This window comes from Ahaetulla prasina, chromosome 4, assembly GCF_028640845.1.
Source record: "Ahaetulla prasina isolate Xishuangbanna chromosome 4, ASM2864084v1, whole genome shotgun sequence".
NCBI classification, from domain to species: Eukaryota; Metazoa; Chordata; class Lepidosauria; order Squamata; family Colubridae; genus Ahaetulla; species Ahaetulla prasina.
Genome location: NC_080542.1, coordinates 63720435 through 63737192, shown reverse-complemented (window position 1 = coordinate 63737192; position 16758 = coordinate 63720435). Strand labels below are relative to the sequence as shown.

Below are 16758 nucleotides of genomic sequence, written 5' to 3'. Positions count from 1 at the left end.
ACTGTGAGAGGGTTCTAGAAGCCCTAGTGGACAACCATTTAAATATGAGCCAGAAGTGCACTGTAGCTGCCAAAAAGGCCAATGCCGTTATAGTCTGCATTAAGTGTTAAATCAATTTTATAATGCACATTTGGAATAATACCTTGTGGGGACAAGAATACCACAATAAAAAAGATGTTCAAACTCTAGAAAGAGTACAGATAAGGAAAAAAAAGATGATAAGGGGACTGAAGGCTAAAACATATGAAGTATGATTGCAGGAACTGGGTATATCTACTCTAGTGAAAAGAACAACTATGGTGACATAACGGACTTCCAATGGAAGGGGCTATCACAGAAAAAAGAGGATCAATGTATTCTACAAAATACTAAAATCAGCGGTGGGCTGTTGCCGGTTTGGACCGGTTCAAGTAAACCAGTAGTTCTGATCAGCGGCTGGGCCTGCCCACCCACCCTGGCTTTATCACATCCTATATAATCGCTAGGTTTTTGATGCCATATGCATACGCACTCACATTTTCAGTTCTGGGCGAGCCGGTTGTTACAGTATGTGACACCCACCTCTGACCAAAATGCAAAACAAGAAGCAATGGATGGAAATGGATCAACAAGAGAGCCAATCTAGAAATAAGTAGAAATTTCCTAACAGAACAATTAAACAGTGGAATGACTTGCCTTCAGAAGTTGTTGGTGCTCAATTACTGGAAGTTTTTAAGAAGAGATTGGGCAGTCATTTGTCTGAAATGGTACAGGTTTTCCTGCTTGACCATGAAGTTGGACTAGAAGACCTCCAAGGTCCCTTCATATTCGGTTATTCTGTTAAGGATACATTGCAAATGGGGATATTCCTTAATTCAAAAATGATAAAGTGTGCAGAAACAACAGTCTGCTCCAAACATCCCTGCTAAATTTAAACATTAGGTTTGAAACTGTATGTTGTTCATGGTCTGAAGATATCCAACTGCATTTAGAAGCTATTAGATATTATTATTATTATTATTATTATTATTATTATTATTATTATTATTATTATTATTATTATTATTATTTAATTTTTATACCGCCCTTCTCCCGAAGGACTCAGGGCGGTTCACAGCCAAGTAAAAACAACAGTAAATAAATGCAATACAAATAAAATCAATAATTAAAAAACTTATTCAATTTGGCCCCGATTTAAAAATAATTTAAAACCATAAAACCCATTAAAATTGTGGGAAATACAAAGTTTATATTCCTGTTATCCCTGGCCCACTGCTATGCTTGTCTATCTATTGTCTGGAAACACAAAATTTTTGTGGTGTCCTTACTTGTCTGCATAAATTTTGTTGCAATGCAACAAAAAGTGTTTTATGAAACAAAGAGTGCAGGAATGTCATTAGGTTACATTAAGCACTGAAATTTTTAAAAATGTAGATTTCATAGCATGTTTAATTTTAAAAAGTGAATTCTGACTATCCTTGAGATGTTATTTAATTAGTCTATAATATTTTAATTAATTCTATTAAAAAGAGAAGGAAAGGTGTTTGGATAGCAGTAGTGTGTGGATTAAATTATACCACCCTCCACTTTTACAATGCTATAATATTTGGCTTAACTGATGGATAGTATAGGGGACATGGTTTCTAAGATACAGTAGATTGCTTTTCAATTCAACAACTATTTATTCTGTTCTTTACAGGATGATAAGAAAAAATATTCCAGAGTGGCATGTCAAATGCTCTCCACTTTAAAATATTCACACCTTTAAACATTAAACAATACAAAATATTCAGAGCCTTAGTGACCAATCGATACTTAATTTCTATTTTCTCAGAATGGGATCAATTTTATTTATAAAACTTGAGTTACTAAATTGTAAAATTGCAAAACAAGTCATAAAATGCTAACAGGTGAATAAGCAGTATTTTATTTTCTAAAAAGAGCATCTTTCTATTGGAGAGAATACCTCAGCAACCTAAAAAAATAAAAATAAGTCATATCATCACTATAAAGCACCTATTTCTCCTTGATTTTTAAAGCAGACTGATTTAAAGTGATTTAAGTGATTTAGTGGTCGAACCTTTGTCATGGTCAGATCATTTTCTCCTTCGTCTAGACTTTCTGACCGCTACCCACCACCGCAGGGAGACGGAACCAATGCGTTGGTTCCGTCCCATGCGCCTGATGGACCCAGAGAGGTTCCTGACGGAGCTTGGGCCGTTTCCCAAGAATCTGGCCCACAGCACGACTGAAGAACTAGTCGCAGCCTGGGAACAGGCCGCGGCTGGAGCTTTGGACCGTGTCGTGCCTTTGCGGCCTCTGACCCGGCGCCGATCTCAACCGGCTCCTTGGTTCTCCGAGGAGCTGAGGGAGATGAAACGCCGGAAAAGACACCTAGAGAGTGTCTGGAGATCCAGCCGCTCCGAAGCTGACCGGACACTAGTTAGGTCCTATAGTAGGACCTACCTAGTGGCATTGAGAGATGCAAAGCGTTCTTACATTTCCTCATTGCGTCGGCAGATAACCGCCCGGCCGCCCTGTTTCGGGTGACCCGCTCTCTCCTTCAACAGGACAGGCGGGGGGACCCATTATCAGGGCATGCCGAGGAGTTTAACGGTTATCTATACAATAAAATCGTTCAGCTTTGGGACAGATTGGATCAAAATTGGGTAGATCCGGGTGACAGTTCTGAGGCTCGTCTTGTTGAGGTTGTTTGGGATAGTTTTGATCCTGTGACTCCCGAGGACATGGACAGGTTGCTGGGAAGGTTGAATGCCACCACATGTTTACTGGACCCATGCCCCTCCTGGCTGGTGCTGGCTCCAGGGGATTACAAATGCTTCTTTGCGGGAGGGGGTCTTTCCCACCGCCTTGAAAGAGGCGGTGGTGAGACCTCTCCTCAAGAAGCCTTCCCTGGACCCAGCTGTTTTGATAATTACCGTCCAGTCTCCAATCTTTGCTTTACGGCGAAGGTTGTAGAGAGTGCGGTGGCATGTCAACTACCCCAGTACCTGGATGAAACTGTCTATCTAGACCCGTTCCAGTCTGGCTTCCGACCTGGATACAGTACTGAGACGGCTTTGGTCACGTTGGTGGATGATTTCTGGAGGGCCAGGGATAAGGGTTACTCCTCTGCCCTGGTCCTATTAGACCTCTCAGTGGCTTTTGATACCATCGACCATGGTATCCTGCTGCGCCGGTTAGAGGGGTTCGAGTGGGAGGCACTGTTTATCGGGGTTCTCCTCTTACCTCTCTGACCGGACGCAGATGGTGTTGACGGGGGGGCAGAGATCAACTCCGAAGTGCCTCCTGTGTGGGGTGCCGCAGGGGTCGATTCTCTCACCCCTCCTGTTCAACATCTATATGAAGCCGCTGGGTGAGATCATCAGTGGTTTTGGGGTGAGATATCAGCTGTATGCTGATGACACTCAGCTGTACTTTTCCACCCCAGGCCACCCCAATGAAGCTATCGAAGTACTGTCCCAGTGTCTGGACACCGTACGGGTCTGGATGGGGAGGAACAGACTCAAGCTTAATCCCTCCAAGATGGAGTGGCTGTGGATGCCGGCACCCCGGTACAGTCAGCTGCAGTTGCGGCTGTCTGTCGGGGGCGAGTCATTGGCCCCGATGGAGAAGGTGCGCAACTTGGGCGTGCTCCTGGATGGGCTGTTGTCTTTTGAAGATCATTTGACGACCGTCTCCAGGAAAGCTTTTTATCAGGTTCGCCTGATTCGCTAGTTGTGTCCCTTCCTGGACCGGGATGCCCTATGCACGGTCATTCATGCTCTCGTTACTTCTCGCCTGGACTATTGCAATGCTCTCTACATGGGGCTCCCCTTGAAGAGCACTCGGAGACTCCAGTTAGTCCAGAATGCGGCTGCACGGGTTATTGAGGGAGCAGCACAGAGCTCCCACATAACACCTATCCTGCGCAGACTGCACTGGCTACCTGTGGTCTTCTGGGTGCGCTTCAAGGTATTGGTGACGACCTTTAAAGCGCTCCATGGCTTAGGACCGGGACATTTACGGGACCGTCTTCTGCCAGCTTCAATCTCCCAACGACCAGTACGTTCTCACAGAGAGGGACTCCTTAGGGTGCCGTCAGCCAAACAATGTCAGCTGGCGGCACCCAGGGGGAGGGCCTTCTCTGTGGGGGCTCCTACCCTGTGGAACGAGCTTCCCCCTGGACTCCGACAACTGCCCGACCTTAGGACCTTTCGCTGCAAACTTAAAACCTATTTGTTTCGTCTTGCTGGGCTGGCTTAATTTTTAAACTTTTAAATTGATTTATTGGGGTTTTTAAATTTTAGTGATTTTATAGGGTGTAATTGTATTTTAGCTTGGCCAATTGAATAAGTTTTTTATGGGTAGTTTTTAATATTGTATGGGTTTGTTTGTTTTTTGTATTTTAACTGGCTGTTCACCGCCCTGAGTCCTTCGGGAGAAAGGCGGTCTATAAATTAAATTATTATTATTATTATTATTATTATTATTATTATTATTATTATTATTATTATTATTATTATTATTATTATTAAATAATGAAAAATACATATCCAATTATATATCTGTTAATTACCTTTCTGCTTTGCCATTGCTTTAAATATGTTTTCAAATTTAAGAGTACTGAGTTGCTAATTATTATTGATAATGGATGAGCATGAACAAGTTCTAAAGATAGTTATTTAGTATTTCTTCTTCTAATGCCATCATCTATGTCTAACTGACACATTTAATTTAATTTAATGGTAATCCCAGATGCCTTCTTCTGCCCTATTGGATGTACCAACATTATGTTTATAGCTCATTTTGTAGCTAACACTTCAAATGATCCTTCGAAAAAGGCATTGTAATGGTATCTTCTGAAACCCTTGAATAGTTGGAAATTTGAAATGACTCTTTTCTGCATACCAATTACAAATTAATTAAGAACTTCAACCAAATTGGGGCTATCATATTCTCTTGGGGAAAGACAGCCCTTTGAACAAAGAAGCTCATAAAAGCATAGCTCATAAAATCATCTGCTATAATCTCCTAACTGTTAATGACTACTTCAGCTTCAACCACAACAATACACAAGAACACACAATAGATACAAATGTAAAGTGAACTGCTCCAAATTCGATTGCAGAAAATATGACTTCAGCAACAGAAACTTCCATTTTTCACAATGTTTTTTGAATTTCATTATCATGATTGAAATTTCAAATCACTTACTATTTCAGCTATTGGAGTAATCAGTTTACGCAATTTTGCTGCACTCACATATTAAGTGTGAAATAGTTTCAACGTTGTCATTGCAAAGTCAGCAGTTTGGACTGTCAATGGATTTTTTTATCTTCACTTTCATGGAATTAGTCTGTAGTGTTTGTTCTTGAGCAACAAGTATTAAACCTTCTGTTTCTTTCTTGATGGTTCCCCTCTTAAGCCATGCCCATGTCAATTTGTTACCCATACTTTCCTTCAATGTTTTTCAAGCGCTGTCCATGCAGAGCTTTGGTTTTCCATCCATTTAATCTGTCATCCAACTGTTTTTCCTTACATTCTGCCTTTGTTTGTGTTATTTTTATAATGTTCTCCATTTTCTGCCTGCAGTAATCTTTCTGTGCTTTGGGTCACATAATCATTCAAACTTCATTTTTCTTCTACAGTTCAATGGATTTGCAATAGTCCTCTGCCCCCTATTCTTCTTGGCAAGTACAACCTGTCAGTGTCACTTCGTGGATGTTAAGCATGATACATATTCAAAAGTTTACACATTTTCTGGTCCAGGTTTTCCAGTTCAACCAAAGGCCAGTTGATGATTTCAGCTGGGTAGCTGGAATTATTATTATTATTTATCAATTTATTAATAATATTTATTTTTATTAATTTATTTTATTTTATATTGTTGTTGTTGTTAAATATAAGGAAGTTATATGTGGGCTGATTTCCGATTATGGGAGTCATATTTATTCAATTAGCAATACTAATTATTAGTATCCTCACTTCAACTAGCACGTACAGAACAGAAACTTTTTATATTACTAACTATTGTTTTAAACATTGCCATTTCCAAGTCAGCTTTTTTCCTCTTCTGCCTTTGCTCTTCTTTTCTTTCATGGTTCTTTTCTTCTTCACTGCAGCTCAACTGTTCGACAAATTTGTTTCAAGCCTTTTAACCTCTGCTGGCAAGAGCCTCTGGCCGATGATATCTCAAAACCATAGCTCTTCTGTTTCTCTAGAGATGATAAATGATGAAATTTATTTTAGCCTCTAAGTTCTGTCCAAAATATGATTCTTTCTATTCAGAATTATTCCTGCAAAAGACATTATCTTTCTGGCTACAGAAGTTCCTGTTCACTCTCAAGGCCTCCTATGAAGTAGCAGTTTATATTTTGATCCTTCTCAAAAAATAATTGAGTGCAAAAGAAGTCATGGCTGGAATAACACATTTATGATTTTTAAATGAAATTTTAGAAATATTCATTGTAATCTTAATGGAAGAAATTATAGTTTATCACGTAAGAGAAAACTTAAGTACTTTAACCTTTTGTAGAAATATTCAGTGTTGATGGCCAAGATAAAGGACCCTGATGAGTAGTTATTTATATTTACAACTCAGACAATACAAAAATACAAGATGCATCAAAACAGAGTATTATGTTCTGATAACTTTTTTAATTCTTTGTAAACTAGAGTGCATAATCACTATGTACTACTCTAAATTTTAAATAGGTTAAATGGTTTTAAATAGGTCAAAATGAACTGTTTATATACACTTTAAAATATATACAGTGATTTATTTTATGTCAAGAATAAAAATAAATGATTTCTTCATGCATTTTCAATATGAAAACACTTGAGATGTGAAAATACAAAGTAGGGTTTTTTAAAAAATTATTAGGGCTTTATTTATACATTTTGCATAGAAATCAATACATTATTATACTATATCAATGCTTGTTTTTGAAAAATTGTAACAATTGACTCTGGCAATGCAAGATGTCATTGAGTCCCATTAGTTCAGAATTCAATCACAGCTGACTTGTAGACAAAATCTATCTAGCATCCTTCTGAACTAGTTTTCTCTGAGGTCTACTCACCTTTTATCATGGTCTATCTTCTCTTCTTTTATTAATTTCTTCCTGTGTGATGCCTAATCTTGTTCTTTAAGTTCTACACTATTCTATGCTTTTATTGGATTATTAATACATTTTTGTTCCAATTTTTTAAAAACTAAATACTTCGATGGTCATTTTTGCCTATGAAATTGCAATTTGGAAATTTGTCTTAGGAGATCCTTCAAATTGATTTCCAGATATGAGGTTTAAGATATCCTTATTTTTCTCCATTAGTAAAAGGGAGACAGAATATCATCTGAATTAAATAACTGCTCTTTCTCCTCTGACTATATTGGTTGGGAAGGGCATGCCTTATGATAAATACATCTTTAGCATGATTTTATAATTCTGTAAATTTCTATACTTCAGGGAAAGTAAAAATAATAAAAATATTCAAAGATATTATATTATCCTGTTTATTACAATTACAGAATTATATATTTATCTTTTCTTTTATTATTCAAATCTATAACTTTGCAAATGTAAACATTTTTCAGTTAGAATTTTTTTGGGGGAGAGAGAAGTCAAGAAATATTATTTTCCTTAAAAAAAACTTTTAAGGTATTTAGATAATGATATTATTCTCTAAATACTAAACACTTCAATTGTAATTATTTCTAAATATCTACAGTGGAGTCAGAATTCTGGACAAATTCTGTAATTAATTCAGTTTCATTTGTGGAATATTATTTCTTTAAGTACCAAGCATTCTGATGAGCTTTGGTGACTCAACTGAAAATCCCATTGCTTGTATCAATAGAGCTTCTTCTAATAAAAAATATTTGATTTTTTTTCTTGTTTTAGAAAGTAAGATGGCTCCTATAAATTAGCTAATGTGACAAAATAGACTATGTATTCTTTTGGCTATTCCTGTTCTAGTTTGATATTTTTTTCTGGTGAAAAAAGTACTTGGTAATACATTTTGGAATGCCAAGCACCTTCTTACTATGAATTACAATTGTCAGCAAAAATAACAATTAGACAAGGCAAATAGATCATTTTTGACCTAAGATGTAAGGAACAGAATCTTTAAAAGCTATTATACAATACAACACATATGCAAATGATAATTACAGTAGAATAAAGATTATTATTTATTATTATTATTTATTAAATTTTTATACCGCCCTTCTCCCGATGGACTCAGGGCGGTGTACAGCCAAAAATAAAAAACAGAATATATACAATTAAGACAACATTTAAAACATAGCAAATTATAAAGGCTGATAATTAAAAATTTAGATTTAAAATTTTAAAATATTAAAAAACCCAATTAAAATTCAACACTAATTATGCCAGTCCCGCTTGAATGAATAAATATGTTTTGAGCTCACGACGGAAGGTCCGAAGATCAGGCACTTGACGCAGGCCAGGGGGAAGTTCATTCCAGAGCGTCACTGCCCCCACAGAGAAGGCCCTACTCCTGGGGGCTGCCAGCCGACACTGTTTGGCGGACGGCACCCTGAGGAGACCCTCTCTGTGAGAGCGTATGGGTCGGTGGGAGGCAAAGGGCAACAGCAGGCGGTCTCATAAGTACCCGGGTCCTAAGCCATGGAGCACTTTAAAGATGGTAACCAAAATCTTGAAGCGCACCCGAAAAACCACAGGAAGCCAGTGCAGACTACGGAGCAGGAGCCACGAGCTGCTCACATTACCGCGCAGCCGCATTCTGACTAACTGCAGCCTCCGGTGCACCTCAAGGGCAGCCCCATGTAGAGAGCATTGCAATAATCCAGCCTAGATGTAACCAGAGCGTGAGTGACCGTGCATAAGGCATCCCGGTCAAGGAAGGGACGCAACTGGCGGACCAAGCGAACTTGGTAAAAGGCCCTCCTGGAGACGGCCGCCAGATGTTCATCAAAAGACAGCCGTCCATCCAGGAGGACACCCAAGTTGCGAACTACCTCCTTTGGGGCCACTGCTAACTTCAACAGTCAGCTGTGGATGCAGCTGACTGTACCGGGATGCCGCATCCACAGCCACTCCGTCTTGGAGGATTGAGCTTGAGTCTGTTTCTCCCCATCCAGCCCCGTAGAGCTTCCAGGCACCGGGACAGCACTTCGACCGCTTCGTTGGGGTGGTCCGGGGTGGAAAAGTACAGCTGAGTATCATCAGCGTACAGATGATAACTCACCCCGAAACCACTGATGACCTCACCCAGCGGCTTCATATAGATGTTGAACAGGGGAGGCGAGAGGATCGACCCTGAGGCACCCCACAAGTGAGGCGCCTCGGGGCGACCTCTGCCCCCCTGTCAACACCGTCTGTGACCGGTCAGAGAGATAGGAGAAGAACCACCGATAAACGGTGCCCCCCACTCCTAATCCCTCCAACCGGCGCAGCAGGATACCATGGTCGATGGTATCAAAAGCCGCTGAGAGATCTAATAGGACCAAGGCAGAGGAGCAACCCCTGTCCCTGGCCCTCCAGAGGTCATCCACCAACGCGACCAAAGCCGTCTCCGTGCTATAACCGGGTTGGAAGCTGGACTGGAACGGGTCTATATAGACAGGTGCCGGGGGAGCTGCCATGCAACCACACTCTCTACAACCTTCGCCACAAAGCGAAGGTTGGAGACTGGACGATAATTTCCCAAAATAGCTGGGTCCAGGGAAGGCTTCTTGAGGAGAGGTCTCACCACTGCCTCTTTCAAGGCGGCGGGGAAAACCCCTTCCATCAAAGAAGCATTTATAATCCCCTGGAGCCAGCCGCGTGTCACTTCCTGAGCAGCCAGCACTAACCAGGAAGGACATGGGTCCAGTAAACATGTAGTTGCATGTAACCTCCCCAGCAACCTGTCCACGTCCTCGAGAGCCACAGAATCAAACTCATCCCAAATAACCTCAACAAGACGCGTCTCTGTCATCTCGGTTTGATCATCGCAATCTTGGTCCAAACTATCCTGAAGTTGAACGATTTTATTGTATAGATAACCGTTAAACTCCTCAGCTCGTCCCTGTAAGGGGTCATCCCGTCCCTCTTGATGAAGGAGGGAACGGGTCACCCGAAATAAGGCGGCCGGGCAGTTATCTGCCAATGCAATGAGGGTGGAAACGTAGGAACGCTTCGCCTCCCTCATTGCCACTAGGTAGGTCCTAGTAAAAGACCTCCCTAGTGTCCGATCAGCCTCGGAACAGCTAGACCTCCAAGTACTCTCTAGGCGTCTTCTCCGGCATTCCATCTCTCTCAGCTCCTCGGAAAACCAGGGAGCCAATTGAGATCTACGCCGGGTCAGAGGCCGCAAAGGCACGACACGGTCCAAAGCCCCAGCCGCGGCCCGTTCCCAGGCTGCAACCAGTTCTTCAGTCGTGCCGTGGGTAAGATCCTCAGGGAACGGCCCAAGCTCCGTCCGGAACCTCTCCGGGTCCATCAGGCGCCTGGGACGGAACCAACGCATTGGCTCCGTCTCCCTGCGGTGGTGAGCGGCGGTCCAAAAGTCTAGGCGAAGAAGAAAATGATCTGACCATGACACGGTTCCTTCACTATATCTCCTAAATCCAGATCATTTACCCACTGACCAGAGATAAAAATCAGGTCTAGCGCGCCTCCCCCGATGTGTGTAGGGCCATCAGTTACTTGAATCAAGTCCAAGGCCGTCATGGAGGCCTGGAACTCCTGAACCACCGTTGACGACAAGCCGGCCGATGGCAAGTTGAAATCCCCCAAGACCAAAAGTCTGGGAATCTCAACCGCCACGCCAGCAAGCACCTCTAGTAGCTCAGGCAGGGCTGTAGTCACGCAGCAAGGAGCCAGGTACGTGATCAACAGCTCCATCTGATTCCGGTGGCCCCACTTCACAAGGAGGGATTCACAACCAGCTATCTGAGGAACAGTGGACTCCCTCGGCTCCAGACTTTCTTTAATCACAACCGCCATCCCCCCACCCCTACCTTGGGCCCTCGGCTGATGAAATGCACGGAAACCCGGAGGGCACAGTTCAACCAGGGGCACACCCCCTTCTGTGCCCAACCAGGTCTCCGTAATGCCCATAAAGTCCGCAGACTCCCTCTGAATAAGGTCACAAATCAGGGGAGACTTATTGACCACGGACCGGGCATTGCAAAGCATCAGCTGAAGATCCAAGCTCTGAGGGTCTTGACCATCCAGGGAACAAGTAAGGACTGAGGAGCCAGAGCACGTGATCACTTTTAAACATCGAACACGTGCTCCCGAAGAACGATACGGCCCCCTGCCTCCGCCATATCTGCCCCTCCCACTTACCGTACAGATGGAATAGCATTCTCTGCTCTGCACAATCCCCTCCCCAAAACAGCATCAAATGCCACTAATTAAATGTTCAAGCTACAAAACAACGGCCAAGGAATACAATAAAAATCCCTTTCTAACACTTTCTGATCAATCTCTTCAAAAGGATTAAGTCTGGATAAAATTATGTCGAACTCTGAGTAATGGTCCAGAAGGTAATGGTATCAAAAGCTATTTGGAGACCAAGGAAAAATATAGGGTTACTTACGGCCATCTCTGTTATACATAAATAATTCACCAAGTTTACCAAGTTAACCATACCAAAATAAATTATCACTGTCGTATAAAATGTACAGAGTACATAGCAATAGAACTGACGGTTGAAATATCCTTAACTGACTGAGATCCTGCTTAGAGACTATGAACTAAGCAGCAATTTCTCATAGCCAAAGAAATTAACACCCAGCTTCCCTATTGCCTCCTTCAGGACTATCAAATCTATCACTATCATGAATAGTCAGTTTTACTAGCCAGAAGAAACAAAAATGAAAAGCATAAATGCAGTAATTCTTTAAGCATCCTATCCATCTGTCTTCACTCTGCTGTATTGAAATTATTCAAACACAAGAGGATCAGATAGTACCCAGTTTAATGCCTTCACTGGTTCTCTCTCAGAACTGTGATGTCTAATCCATTGATGAGAATATTATTAACAGAAAAATGTATAGCTTGTTGATTCAAATAAGTTCCAGAAATTTAGCCAAGTAGGCTGGTCTCTAGAAAAAGACTCGTTAGTCAATACTATGGAGGTGTAATGTGGTAAAGAAATTAATTTTGCCATGATTGCCAAGCAGTTCGAAAATTTTATTTTTATCCTTCTGATTTCATCTTCCCTTTTTATTATTTGCAGGCTCTCAGAAAATTACTAATTTTCAGAACTTCATGTTTTCTCCAGGGAAAAAAATAAGAAAACAAGCTAATTTTGTAAAATACTTATTTAGAGAAGTCAGAAAACTGTACTGATCCATAATCGATCGATGAAAACCATTTAAATCAGTATTTCATTCTTGTTAGGATTACAGGCAACAGAAGCTCAAATCAAATTTTTGGATTCATGAATACATTAGAATTTGAGGAAGTACATCTTCACCGAACAAAGCCAGCTTACTCCCACTTTCTTCCTTTCTCTTTTCCAACATTGAGAATGCGGAAGAAAAAGCAACCTTGGAAGCTCGCTTGTTAACAATTAAGAAAATTCTGATGGGAAAGATTTGAAAGGAGGCTAGATGTGCTTTCATCTTAAATATTATGCAGCATGGTTGGCTGTTTGAAAGACAAAAGTATCCGTTTCCAATTTGGGGCCTCAGGAAGTCACTCCGCAACACGGAGATCAATCTACCCCCAGTGATAGTGAAGAAGCTGGCTTAGGGAATTTAGTATAGCATTTAGTATAGCACTCTTGGTATTCCAGTGACCATAATTAATTCTGTTCATCTGAATTCTAAGCATAACCTGATGTATTTGTAGTGAGCGATATGATTGATATATGATTGAATTGTAGGTGAGATGCTTTTCTGCCTTATCTGAAGAAGGACTGTTTTTCTGAGTGGGCCGCCACTTTTTAGCAGGCTCTTTTCCTGTTTCCTCTTCCTTATCCTGAATATGGGATTTACCCAAGACTGCTGTGAAGACTTTAGTGGGGATACCTGTAGCCCGATGTTGTGCTTGCAGGAAAATAGCTATATATATTTTTCATATATCATCTACATCATGTTGGATGGTTATTAGTTGTTCAAATATTGAAACAACCGTTTGCGCTGTAAGAAGCCATTGCTTTGCCATAAACTCTGGTGTAGTCTACCATGGTAAGCTCTCCACACTCTGAATTAGTTCGTTGTTAACCTTTTTAGTCTTTATCTCAGTCTCCATATCAGCTATAGCTGGACTTGTTTGTAAAAACATCTGGCTGTCATTTTGCTCACTTCCCCCCAGATCGTGAAAGTCTAGTATCTGCTGTTTTATCAGATCTTTTTGCAGGTCCCGTTCTAACCTCTCCAGATTGTTGGAAATGGAGTGGGGGATAGTTTTACTTACAAATCTCTTGCCTGCATAGTGCTCATTGATTTTTGGCTGTTTTGCATTCTTTACTGGTGGGAGAGATCCCGGCCTGGTATCATGGCACTTCTTTCTTTTTCCCATGCCTTATTAGTCCTCAGCAGCCAAAACTTTGTCTGTGTTGGGTCTATACTGTTATTGTCTCTGAAAAATATTATTTAAATAAAAAGGATCCAATGGGGATACTAAAAATTGATAAAATAAAATAAAACCAAGAGGAGCTGCTTCAAACACGCTGCAGCATCAGCAGCCCGCCCCCTCCCAAGTTTGAAGAAGTATTCTACTCTGTCTCTCAAAAAAAGACCTGCCATTAGAGGCACATAAATTCATAAAGTGATTGTTCTGATAAACAAAGTCAGTCATGAAATAATTTCAGAAAGCAAACTAAAGATATTAAAAGTTAGATTACTTACCAGAATAATTTGTTAGCTAATTCATATTACATGGAACTAATTCATATTATAAGAAATTCATATTACAAGTCCCATCTTAAAACTTTCTCATCATTCCTAACATTCCTAACACTTGAAATTCACTTTTTTTTTTAATACCTGTCAAACATTTTCACCACAATACCTCCCCAAATCTTCATACCACCCCCAGGTTTTGTAGGAGATTTGTATTTTATTATAAACAATCAAAAAGTCTTGAATCTAAATATGGGCTTCCACAAAGAGCACAGTTAATTAGATATGAATCATCATGTTCTAATACAAACCCACATAAAAATCAGGCTTGTTTTAAGAAATCATGACACATATTTCATTATTCTTTCACTGTCTTGATTTGTAACAGCTAGTTTGACCCAGGGTCTCCAAGTCATTCCAGTACCAAAAAAACTGCTTACCTATTTCATTTCCTTTTAATTGATTTTAATTTAATTTTAAAAATGAAGGCACACTAATAGCAGCCTCAAATAAATGAAAAGATGGCTCCAAATCCTATTGAGTCCAGTGCTTCCTTTGCTCTCTAATCTATTAATGCTTTGTGATTGTCCGCACCCAATGTCAGCCCTTCAGATAACTATAGACAATTCAGTAAATAAGATGCGACAAGAAATACTATAATTCTGCTTTAGTTAATATAAATTGTAGTTGATAAAAACTGTAGTTGATATAAACTGTAATTAAAAAAATCTTAAAAGTCTGCCCTTACCTTCATCTTATCCAAAAGAGAAACAAGATGAAGTAATTTTGAGGGTTTTTTGTCATAGTGAATTGTTTTGCTATGCTGAGGTCATGCTTTACTCTTTGCAGATCTTCTCAAAAATGATCTCCGGGTTCAAAGATATTTTTAGAAAAATACTAAATATAAATAATTTGATATTTATATTTGAAAATTATGTTTAGGGTTCTTGAGGATATACTCATATTTAAGCAATAGAAAAGATATTCCTATAGATACTCCGGTATGAATTTGTACATTTCATATATGTGTACATATGTATGTGTGTAGTTATGAATAAGAGAACACTTTTGATTTCAGTAGAATTTAATTATTATTGTAAAGTACATTTTTCTGTGATTAATTTGGGTTTACATTTTATTGTTGTGTTGTGTTGTATGGCTTATCTGCTTATTAGATTTTATGGAATTTTAATGTGGCTTTGTAGTATTATATTTGCTTTGGGGATTTTGTGGGGTATAAACCACTTTGGGAAAACTTGTTCTGAAATGCAGCATAGATATTCTTGGAATAAATAATAAAGTACAATAAAAATAGACAAATGAAAAACAATTCAAAATAAAACAGTCCAGTACTTATATCCTTTGTTTTCAAACAACAGTTTAATGCTATTTGAAAAGCATACTAATTAAGCTTCTGATCACCTTCCTAATCATAGATGTTAGGCAACATTCCAAAGAAACAATATTCTAAAAGATTAAAGTTGTTTTCTTAATTGTTTTAATTGCATTTCCTTTAAAAAAAATGTTTTTCTTTGCATCAAATTAATCTGATGTTCACTGGTGACCAAGCAAACAGTTAATGGTATGAAACATTCTTACGATAATGAATAATGAAACAATAATACTTTTTGTTATTGTCAATGAGTCCACAATCAGTGGAAAAAAATCCAATATATATTAATATACATTTTCCTACTAATTCTACTGTTGCCTAAATTATGTCAAATCAATTTTTGTGATAAATCCTCTTGCACATTTCATATTTTTGTGTCTTTCCTTCTGCTCTCCATTTTGTCTTCTTCCTGCCCCATGCTCCAGCAAACCAAGATAAATACTGTATGATAAAGAATGGTACAAGAAATCTCCCCTCCCAAAATAAGCATGTACTAGTCAAGCAGTAAAACCAAATATAATTCAGCATGAGAGGAGCAATTAATTACCTCTCCAGTGGCCAAGTTATAAAAGAACCACCACGTATAAAATGATTGTTTGCTGGCTTCCATCTGAAATAGATCTTTTCTCAGCAATGTCTCCAGCACAACTTATAGAGTGGAATGACTGATCACTGCTCCTGGCAGGTTGAATTTGACATGACATTATCAAATATACTTCATCTGTTTTTTCAGCCTGAAAACTGTAATTGAACCAATCTGTTAGTAGCTGTACTGACAATAAGTATCTAGGAAAGTGTTCCTCAATACGTCTCCCTAGTCATCTCACAGTTGTTTTTATTTATTTATTTATTTGCATTTATATCCCGCCTTTCTCCGAAGACTCAGGGTGGCTTACACTATGTTAGCAATAGTCTTCATCCTATTTGTATATTTATATACAAAGTCAACTTATTGCCCCCAACAATCTGGGTCCTCATTTTACCTACCTTATAAAGGATGGAAGGCTGAGTTAACCTTGGGCCTGGTGGGACTAGAACCTGCAGTAATTGCAAGCAGCTGTGTTAATAACAGACTGTCTTAGCAGTCTGAGTCACCAGAGGCCCAATTTTATTATAATATTACACTATTGGACTATTGGACTATTATAATGCATTCTACATGGGGCTACTTACAGCTAGGGCAGAGTGCGGCAGCAAGGGCAGTTTTTTGAAGGATAGTCCCTGTAACACCACTGCTCTGCGAGCTGCATTAGTTGCCGGTCTGTTTCCAGATGCAATTCAAGGTGTTGGTGATCATGGGTCCAGATTACTTGAGGGACTGTCTCACCCTAGTGGGATTTGCCCTTCCCATTTGTGCCAGCAAAGGAGACAGGCTGCGGGTAACATCAATCCAGTTATTCTGACTGGCAATGTCCAAGAGGAGGGTGTTCTCAGCTGTTGCTCTTGTCCTCTGGAACATCTTGCCTCCTGAAATGAGATTGGCCCCAACCCTTTTGTAAGGGCTAAAGACCTGGCTCTGTCAGTTGGCCTGGGTCCCAGTGCGGGAACAGCACAG

The 16758-nt window shown here is 39.9% G+C and overlaps 1 protein-coding gene across 1 annotated transcript in view; it reads left to right on the top strand.

Moving 5' to 3' along the window:
• Positions 1-16758, top strand: part of CNTNAP2 (contactin associated protein 2) — a 788332-nt gene that overhangs the window by 607461 nt on the left and 164113 nt on the right. The window lies entirely within an intron of this gene.